This window comes from Aegilops tauschii, chromosome 7 (genome assembly GCF_002575655.3).
Source record: "Aegilops tauschii subsp. strangulata cultivar AL8/78 chromosome 7, Aet v6.0, whole genome shotgun sequence".
Taxonomy (NCBI): Eukaryota; Viridiplantae; Streptophyta; class Magnoliopsida; order Poales; family Poaceae; genus Aegilops; species Aegilops tauschii.
Window position 1 is genome coordinate 271283276 of NC_053041.3, and position 9248 is coordinate 271292523.

Consider the following 9248-nt stretch of genomic DNA (forward strand, 5'->3'; position numbering starts at 1 on the left):
GCGCGCCCCCTAGGGCCGGCTCTCTCCCTCTCTCCCTCCTTTATATACAGGGCAGGGCCACCCTAGAACACACAAGTTGATCTTTTAGCCGTGTGCGGTGCCCCCCTCCACAGTTACACACCTCGATCATATCGTCGTAGTGCTTAGGCGAAGCCTGCGCCGGTAACTTCATCATCACCGTCACCACGCCGTCGTGCTGACGGAACTCTCCCTCGGCCTCAACTGGATCAAGAGTTCGAGGGACGTCACCGAGCTGAACGTGTGCTCATCGCGGAGGTGCCGTACGTTCGGTACTAGGATCGATTGGATCGCGAAGACGTTCGACTACATCAACCGCGTTACTAAACGCTTCCGCTTTCGGTCTACGAGGGTACGTGGACACACTCTCCCCTCTCATTGCTATGCATCTCCTAGATAGATCTTGTGTGATCGTAGGAATTTTTTTGAAATTATTGCGTTCGCCAACAGACTAATCTCTTGCAAAAAGATGTTCATTTGGTTTTTGATGATGATTGTGTAGAAGCATTTGAAATACTTAAGAAAGCCTTGATTTCTCCACCTATTATTCAACCACCTGATTGGAATTTATCCTTTGAAATTATGTGTGATGCTAGTGATTATGTTGTTGGTGTTGTTCTAGGACAAAGAGTTGATAAGAAATTGAATGTTATTGGTTATGCTGGTAAAACTCTAGACAGTGCCCAGAGAAATTATGCTACTACTGAAAAGGAATACTTAGCAGTTGTTTTTGCTTGTGATAAGTTCAAATCTTATATTGTTGATTCCAAAGTAACAGTTCACACTGATCATGTTGCTATTAAATATCTGATGGAAAATAAAGATGCTAAACCTAGACTTACTAGATGGGTTCTCTTGTTACAAGAATTTGATTTGCATATTATTGATAGAAAGGAAGCCGAGAACCCCGTTGTAGACAACTTGCCTAGGTTAGAAAATATTCTTGATGACAATGATGGAGCGTGAGATCCCATATAGGGGCAACACTATTTCTCTGTTTATCCACCAAAACACTTTTCCACCGCCGCAACCTTCTGTACCTGTGAGATCCCATCTAGGGGCCTTTTCCGGCGTCCTGCCAGAGGGGGATTCGATCATGGAGGGCTTCTACATCAACCCTATTGCCCTTCCGATGAAGCGCGAGTAGTTTACCACAGACCTACGGTTCCATAGCTAGTAGCTAGATGGCTTTTTCTCTCTCTATGATTCTCAATACCATGTTCTCCTCGATGTTCTTGGAGATCTATTCGATGTAATACTTTTTTGCGGTGTGTTTGCCGAGATCCGATGAATTGTGGATTTATGATCATCTTATCTATGAATATGATTTGAATCTCCTCTGAATTCTTATATGCATGATTTGATATCTTTGTAATCCCTTCGGACTATCGGTTTGGTTTGGCCAACTAGATTAGTTTTTCTTGCAATGGGAGAAGTGCTTAGCTTTGGGTTCAATCTTGCGGTGTCCTTTCCCAGTGACAGTAGGGGCAGCAAGGCACATATTGTATTTTTGCCATCGAGGATAAAAAGATGGGGTTTTCATCATATTGCTTGAGTTAATTGCTCTACATCATGTCATCTTGCTTAATGTGTTACTCCGTTCTTTATGAACTTAATACTCTAGATGCATGCTGGATAGCGGTCGATGTGTGGAGTAATAGTAGTAGATGTGGAATCGTTTCGGTCTACTTGACACGGACGTGATGCCTATATTCATTATCACTGCCTTAGATATCGTCATAATTATGCGCTCTTCTATCTATTGCTTAGTTTCAATGTCGTCTGTGAGAATGAATACTTCGAACCAACTATTTTTATGTGTCAATTCTTCACTCCCTAAAAATAGACAAAGTTCATTATAAAGTTCAAGGGCGATCAAGTTATTGCAATATTTGGACACGACTCGATCATGAAAAAGCATGCATTGGAAATTAAGGTGACCAACTTTATTGCAAAGTTCACAAGTAATAGGACAAAGAGAGCATAATTTTGTAGCAAATTCATCTATCTCTTTGAGCAAAGAATTGGTTCTATCATGTTTATGCTTCTTACAAAATCTATCTTCCCTATAAGGCACGTCTTCACAAACTTTATGCACTCACAAAAATTGTCATGCTTATAAGAAACATTTTTGTCATGACTTGTGCAGTCATCATTAGCATTTTGGATATTCAAAGAATTTATACTAACAACTGAGCACAATTTGTGCCAAACATTTTATTGACTTCTTCTTCTAACAACTGAGCACAATTTTCTGACCCATCATTTTCAAGAAAGATGTTATAAAGATGATCAATAATATGATGCAACCTCAATTCCATTTTTATGTAGTTTTCTTTTATAAACCAAACTAGTGATAAAACAAGAAACTAACAGATTCAATTGCAAGATCTAAAGATATACCTTCATGCACTCACCTCCCCGGCAACGGCGCCAGAAAAGAGCTTGATGTCTACTACGCAACTTTATTCTTGTAGACACGTGTTAGGCCTCCAAGCGCAGAGTTTTGTAGGATAGTAGCAATTTTCCCTCAAGTGGATGGCCTAAGGTTTAACAATCTGCGGGAGGCGTAGGATGAAGATGGTCTCTCTCAAACAACCCTGCAACCAAATAATAAAAAGTCTCTTGTGTCCCCAACACACCAAATACAATGGTAATCTGTATAGGTGCACTAGTTCAGCGAAGAGATGGCGATACAAGTGCAATATGGATAGTAGATATTGATTTTTGTAATAAGAACAATAAAAAACAGCAAGGTAGCAATTGATAAAAAAGATCACAAATGGTATTGCAATGATTGAAAATGAGGCCTAGGGCCCGTACTTTCGCTAGTGCAATCTCCCAACAATGCTAATATAATCATATCATATAACCATCCCTCAACGTGCGATAAAGAATCACTCCAAAGTTCCTATTTTGCGGAGAACATAAGTAGAAATCGTTTGTAGGGTACGAAACCACCTCGAAGCTATTCTTTCCGATCGATCTATACAAGAGTTCGTACTAAAATAACACCAAATAATTTCAGATTCATAATACTCAATCCAACACAAAGAACCTCAAAGAGTGCCCCAAGATTTCTACCGAAGAAACAAAGACAAGAACGTGCATCAACCCCTATGCGTAGATTACCCCAATGTCACCTTGAGAATCCGCGAGTTGAGTGCCAAAACATATATCAAGTGAATCAAAATAATACCCCATTGTCAACATGGGTATTCATATGCAAGACACGGGTATTCATATGCAAGACATATATCAAGTGCTCTCAAATCCATAAAAGTAGTCAATCTGATAAAACGAATCTCAGAGGGAAAACTCAATTCATCACAACAAGATAGAGAGGGGAAAACACCATATGATCCGACTATATTAACAAAGCCGAGAGAGAGATTAAACACATAGCTACTGGTACAAACCCTCATCCCCGAGGGTGGACTACTCCCTCCTCATCGTGGTGGCCGCCGGGATGATTAAGATGGCCACCGGTGATGATTCCCCCCTCCGGCGTAGTGCCGAAACGGGGTCTAGATTGGGTTCTCGTGGTTACAGAGCCTTGCGGCGGCAGAACTTCTGATCTAGGGTAACCCCGAGGGTTTTTGGAATATTTGGTGATTTATAGGGCAAAGAGGGGGTGCGGGAGGCCACCAAGGTGGGCACAACCCACCTGGGCGCGCCTGGGCCCCCACGCGCGCACTGGTGGGTTGTGCCCCCCTCGGGGCACCCCCCAGGTGCTTCTCTGGCCCACTAGATGTCTTCTGGTCCATAAAAAATCCACAAAAATTTTCACGGTGTTTGGACTGCGTTTGATATTGATTTCCTGCGATAAAAAACAAGCAAAAATAGCAACTGGCACCGGGCACTGGGTCAATAGGTTAGTCCCAAAAAATGATATAAAGTTGCTACAAAATGATTGTAAAACATCCAAGAATGATAATATAACAACATGAATACTTCATAAATTATATATATGTTGGAGACGTATCAGGTATCCTATGAAGACGCACTTCTCCGATTTGGGTTCGAGCTTATAAGGTTGAAGCCTTTTGACGTAAGTGTCGCAACCCCAAACATTACGAAACGACAGCTTAGGTTTCTTGCCAAACCATAGTTCTTACGGTGTTGTCTCAACGGATTTAGACGATGCCCTATTTAGCGTGAATGCAGTTGTCTCTAATTCATAACCCCAAAACGATAGTGGTAAATCAGTAAGAGACATTATAGATCGCACCATATCTAATAAAGTACGGTTACGACGTTCGGACACGCCATTACACTGTGGTGTTCCAGGTGGCGTGAGTTGTGAAACTATTCCACATTGTTTTAAATGATGGCCAAACTCGTAACTCAAATATTCGCCTCCACGATCAGATTGTAGAAACTTTATTTTCTTATTACGATGATTCTCCACTTCACTCTGAAATTCTTTTAACTTTTCAAATGTTTCATACTTGTGTTTCATTAAGTAGATATACCCATATCTGCTCAAATCATCTGTGAAGGTCAGAAAATAACTATACCCGCCGCGTGCCTCAACACTCATTGGACCGCATTGATGACCCACAAGTATAGGGGATCTATCGTAGTCCTTTCGATAAGTAAGAGTGTCGAACCCAACGAGGAGCAGAAGGAAATGACAAGTGGGTTTCAGTAATGTATTCTCTATAAGCACTGAAATTGTCGGTAACAGATAGTTTTGTGATAAGCTAATTTGTAACGGGTAACAAGTAATAAGAGTAAATAAAGTGCAGCAAGATGGCCCAATCCTTTTTGTAGCAAAGGACAAGCCTGGACAAACTCTTATATAAAGGAAAGCGCTCCCGAGGACACATGGGAATTATCGTAAAGCTAGTTTTCATCACGCTCATATGATTCGCGTTCGTTACTTTGATAATTTGATATGTCGGTGGACCGGTGCTTGGGTACCGCCCTTCCTTGGACAAGCATCCCACTTATGATTAACCCCTCTTGCAAACATCTGCAACTACAAAAGAAGTATTAAGGTAAACCTAACCATAGCATGAAACATATGGATCCAAATCAGCCCCTTACGAAGCAACGCATAAACTAGGGTTTAAGCTTCTGTCACTCTAGCAACCAATCATCTACTTATTACTTTCCAATGCCATCCTCTAGGCCCAAACAATGGTGAAGTGTCATGTATTCAACGTTCACATAACACCACTAGAGGAAAGACAACATACATCTCATCAAAATATCGAACGAATACCAAATTCACATGACTACTTATAGCAAGACTTCTCCCATGTCCTCAGGAACAAACGTAACTACTCACAAATCATATTCATGTTCATAATCAGAGGGGTATTAATATGCATAAAGGATCTGAACATATGATCTTCCACCACATAAACCAACTAGCATCAATTACAAGGAGTAATCAACACTGCTAGCAACCCACAGGTACTAATCTGAGGTTTTGAGACAAAGATCAGATACAAGAGATGAACTAGGGTTTGAGAGGAGATGGTGCTGGTGAAGATGTTGATGGAGATTGACCCCCTCCCGATGAGAGGATCGATGGTGATGATTCCCCCCTCCCGGAGGGATGTTTCCCCGGCAGAACAGCTCCGCCGGAGCCCTAGATTGGTTCCGCCAAGGTTCCGCCTCGTGGCGGCGGTGTTTCATCCCGAAAGCTTCCTCCTTATTTTTTCTGGGACGAAAGACTTCATATAGCCAAAGATGGGCATCGGAGGCCTGCCAGGGGGCCCACGAGACAGGGGGCGCGCCCCTCATCCTGGTGGCCAGGGTGTGGGCCCACTCTGGTTGATTCTTTCGCCTGTATTTTTTTATTAATTCCAAAACGTGCCTCCGTGAAGTTTCAGGACTTTTGGAGTTGTGCAGAATAGGTCTCTAATATTTGCTCCTTTTCCAGCCCAGAATTCCAGCTGCCGGCATTCTCCCTCTTCATGTAAACCTTATAAAATAAGAGAGAATAGGCATAAGTATTGTGACATAATGTGTAATAACAGCCCATAATGCAATAAATATCGATATAAAAGCATGATGCAAAATGGACGTATCAACTCCCCCAAGCTTAGACCTCGCTTGTCCTCAAGCGGAAGCCGATAAGAAAAATATGTCCACATGTTTAGAGATGGAGGTGTCGATAAAATAAAATACGGACATGAGGGCATCATGATCATTCTTATAACGGCAACATATGTATATTTTGTCATATGATTTCTTATGCTCAAGTAACAATCTATTCACAATGTAAAGTATGAATCAGAAACTTCATTGAAAACTAACAAAGTATAATCTCGGTCACTGAAGCAATTGCAATTTATCATAACATCGAAAAGAGTCAATATAAGAGCTTTTCAGCAAGTCCACATACTCAACTATCATTTAGTCTTTCACAATTGCTAACACTCACGCAATACTTATGGGTATGGAGTTCTAATCGGACACAGAGAAAGATAGGGGCTTATAGTGTTGCCTCCCAACCTTTTACCTCAAGGGTAATGTCAACAATAATAGTTCATGATAACTTACATCCAATTGGATATATATATATATATATATATATATATATATATATATATATATATATATATCAGGATCTTTCCAACACAATGTGCTTGCCAAAGGATAAAATGTAAAAAGGAAAGGTGAAGATCACCATGACTCTTGCATAAGGTATAAGACAAGAATAAAAGATAGGCCCTTCGCAGAGGGAAGCAGAGGTTGCCATGTGTTTTTGTGGTTGGATGCACAGAATCTTAATGTGAAAGAACGTCACTTTATATTGCCACTTGTGATATGGACCTTTATTATGCAGTCCGTCGCTTTTATTTCTTCCACATCACAAGATCGTATAAAGCTTATTTTCTCCACACTAATAAATCGTACATATTTAGAGAGCAATTTTTATTGCATGCAACAATGACAACTTACTTGAAGGATCTTACTCAATCCATAGGTAGGTATGGCGAACACTCATGGCAAAACCGGGTTTAAGGATATTCAGAAGCACAAGTAGTATCTCTACTTGGTGCAAAGAATTTGGCTAGCATGAGGGGGAAAGGCAAGCTCAACATGTTGGATGATCCATGACAATATACTTTATTTCGGATATAAGAAAACATAACCCATTACGCTGTCTTCCTTGTCCAACATCAACTTTTTAGCATGTCATACTTTAATGAGTGCTCACAATCATAAAAGATGTCCAAGATAGTATATTTATATGTGAAAAACTCTCTTTATTTATTACTTCCTATTAATTGCAACGATGACCAAAACTATGTTTGTCAACTCTCAACAACTTTTATTCATCATACTCTTTATATGTGAAGTCATTACTCTCCATAAGATCAATATGATCTCTTTATTTCTTTTTATTCTTTCTCTTTCTTTTATTCCTTGAAGATCATAGCAAGATAATCAAGCCCTTAAATCAACACTAATCTTTATTATATATATAGCTCACGGACTCGATTACATAGAAGGATCATAAAGCAAAACTCAAAACTAGATCATACTAAAACTTTTATTCTACTAGATCAAGATATTACCAAAAGGATCGAACTAAGAAAAACGGTAAAGATAGGAGTGTGATGGTGATACGATACCGGGGCACCTCCCCCAAGCTTGGCAGTTGCCAAGGGGAGTGCCCATACCCATTTGTTTATGTCTCCTTCTTCGGAGGTGAAGAAGATGCTGATGTCGATGACAATCATGCCTTCAGATTCTTCATATTGTAATTGAGAAGAGCAATTTCCTCCTTTAAATCATCAACCTCCGATTCCAGTTCAAGATCTTGTCATATAAATCTCCTTTCCTTTTCTGCTGAAAACGAGAAGGAATAGATCGGTTGTTAGAAAGTTTAGCCCTCTTAGGGAGACTAGACTTCTTAAACTTCACGTGCATATCCCCAGGTTGAGGTAGAGGGACACCCTCCTCCTCCGAACTTGAATCATCGATCCTCATCAAATGAGCATCCTCCTCATCGTCCGTAGTTCGACCACAAGGAGATAGGTCCCCATAGGTCTTTGGGTCAGCAATGAGATGTGAGACATAGCTCTCTCCGTCGGAGTCTTGAGATGACATCTTGCTGTAATTCTACGGCAGAAACAACTCAAAATAAAAACATAGGATATTTGCGTAATACGATGGTCAAAACCCTCGGGAGATTATATAATGAATTTTTACCGACCAAAAGAAGTATCGTGCAAGAAAACAGAGTCTGGGGAGCCCACGAGGTGCCCACGAGGCAGGGGGTGCGCCCAGGGGGGTAGGGCGCGCCCTCCACCCTCATGGACGCCTCGTGTCCTTCCTGGACTACTTCTTACTTTCCTATTTTCTTAAATATTCCAAAACAGAGACAAATTACCATTAGAACTGTTATAGAGTCGGTTTACTTACCGTACCACATACCTATTCCTTTTCGGAGTCTGAAACGTTCTGGAAAGTGTCCCTTATGCATTCCTCCGGGGTTACGACTTCAATAACATTAGTTTCAACATTTATGGGATTACCTGAGATATAATGTTTGATTCTTTGACCGTTCACCACCTTCGGGTTTGTGCCTTTGAAGTTGTTGATCTTTATGGCACCAGAACGATAGACCTCCTCGATAACGTAAGGGCCTTCCCATTTAGAGAGGAGTTTTCCTGCAAAAAAACTTAAACGAGAGTTGAATAGCAAGACATAATCACCTACATTAAACTCACGTTTTTCTATCCTTTTGTCATGTCATCTTTTAACATTTTCTTTAAATAGTTTGGCATTCTCATAGGCCTGGGTTCTCCACTCATCAAGTGAGCTAATGTCAAATAATATCTCCTCACCGGCAAGTTTGAAATCATAATTGAGCTCTTTAATGGCCCAATATGCCTTATGTTCTAGTTCGAGAGGTAAGTGACATGCTTTTCCATAAACCATTTTATACGGAGACATGCCCATAGGATTGTTATATGCAGTTCTATAGGCCCATAATGCATCATCAAGTTTCTTGGACCAATTCTTCCTAGATCTATTAACAGTCTTTTGCAAAATTAATTTAAGCTCTCTATTACTCAGTTCTACTTGACAACTACACTATGGGTGATAAGGAGATGCAATTCTATGATTAACGTCATACTTAGCAAGCATTTTACGAAATGCACCATGAATAAAATGTGAACCACCATCAGTCATTAAGTATCTAGGGACTCCAAACCTCGGAAAAATAACTTCTTTAAGCATCTTAATAGAGGTGTTAT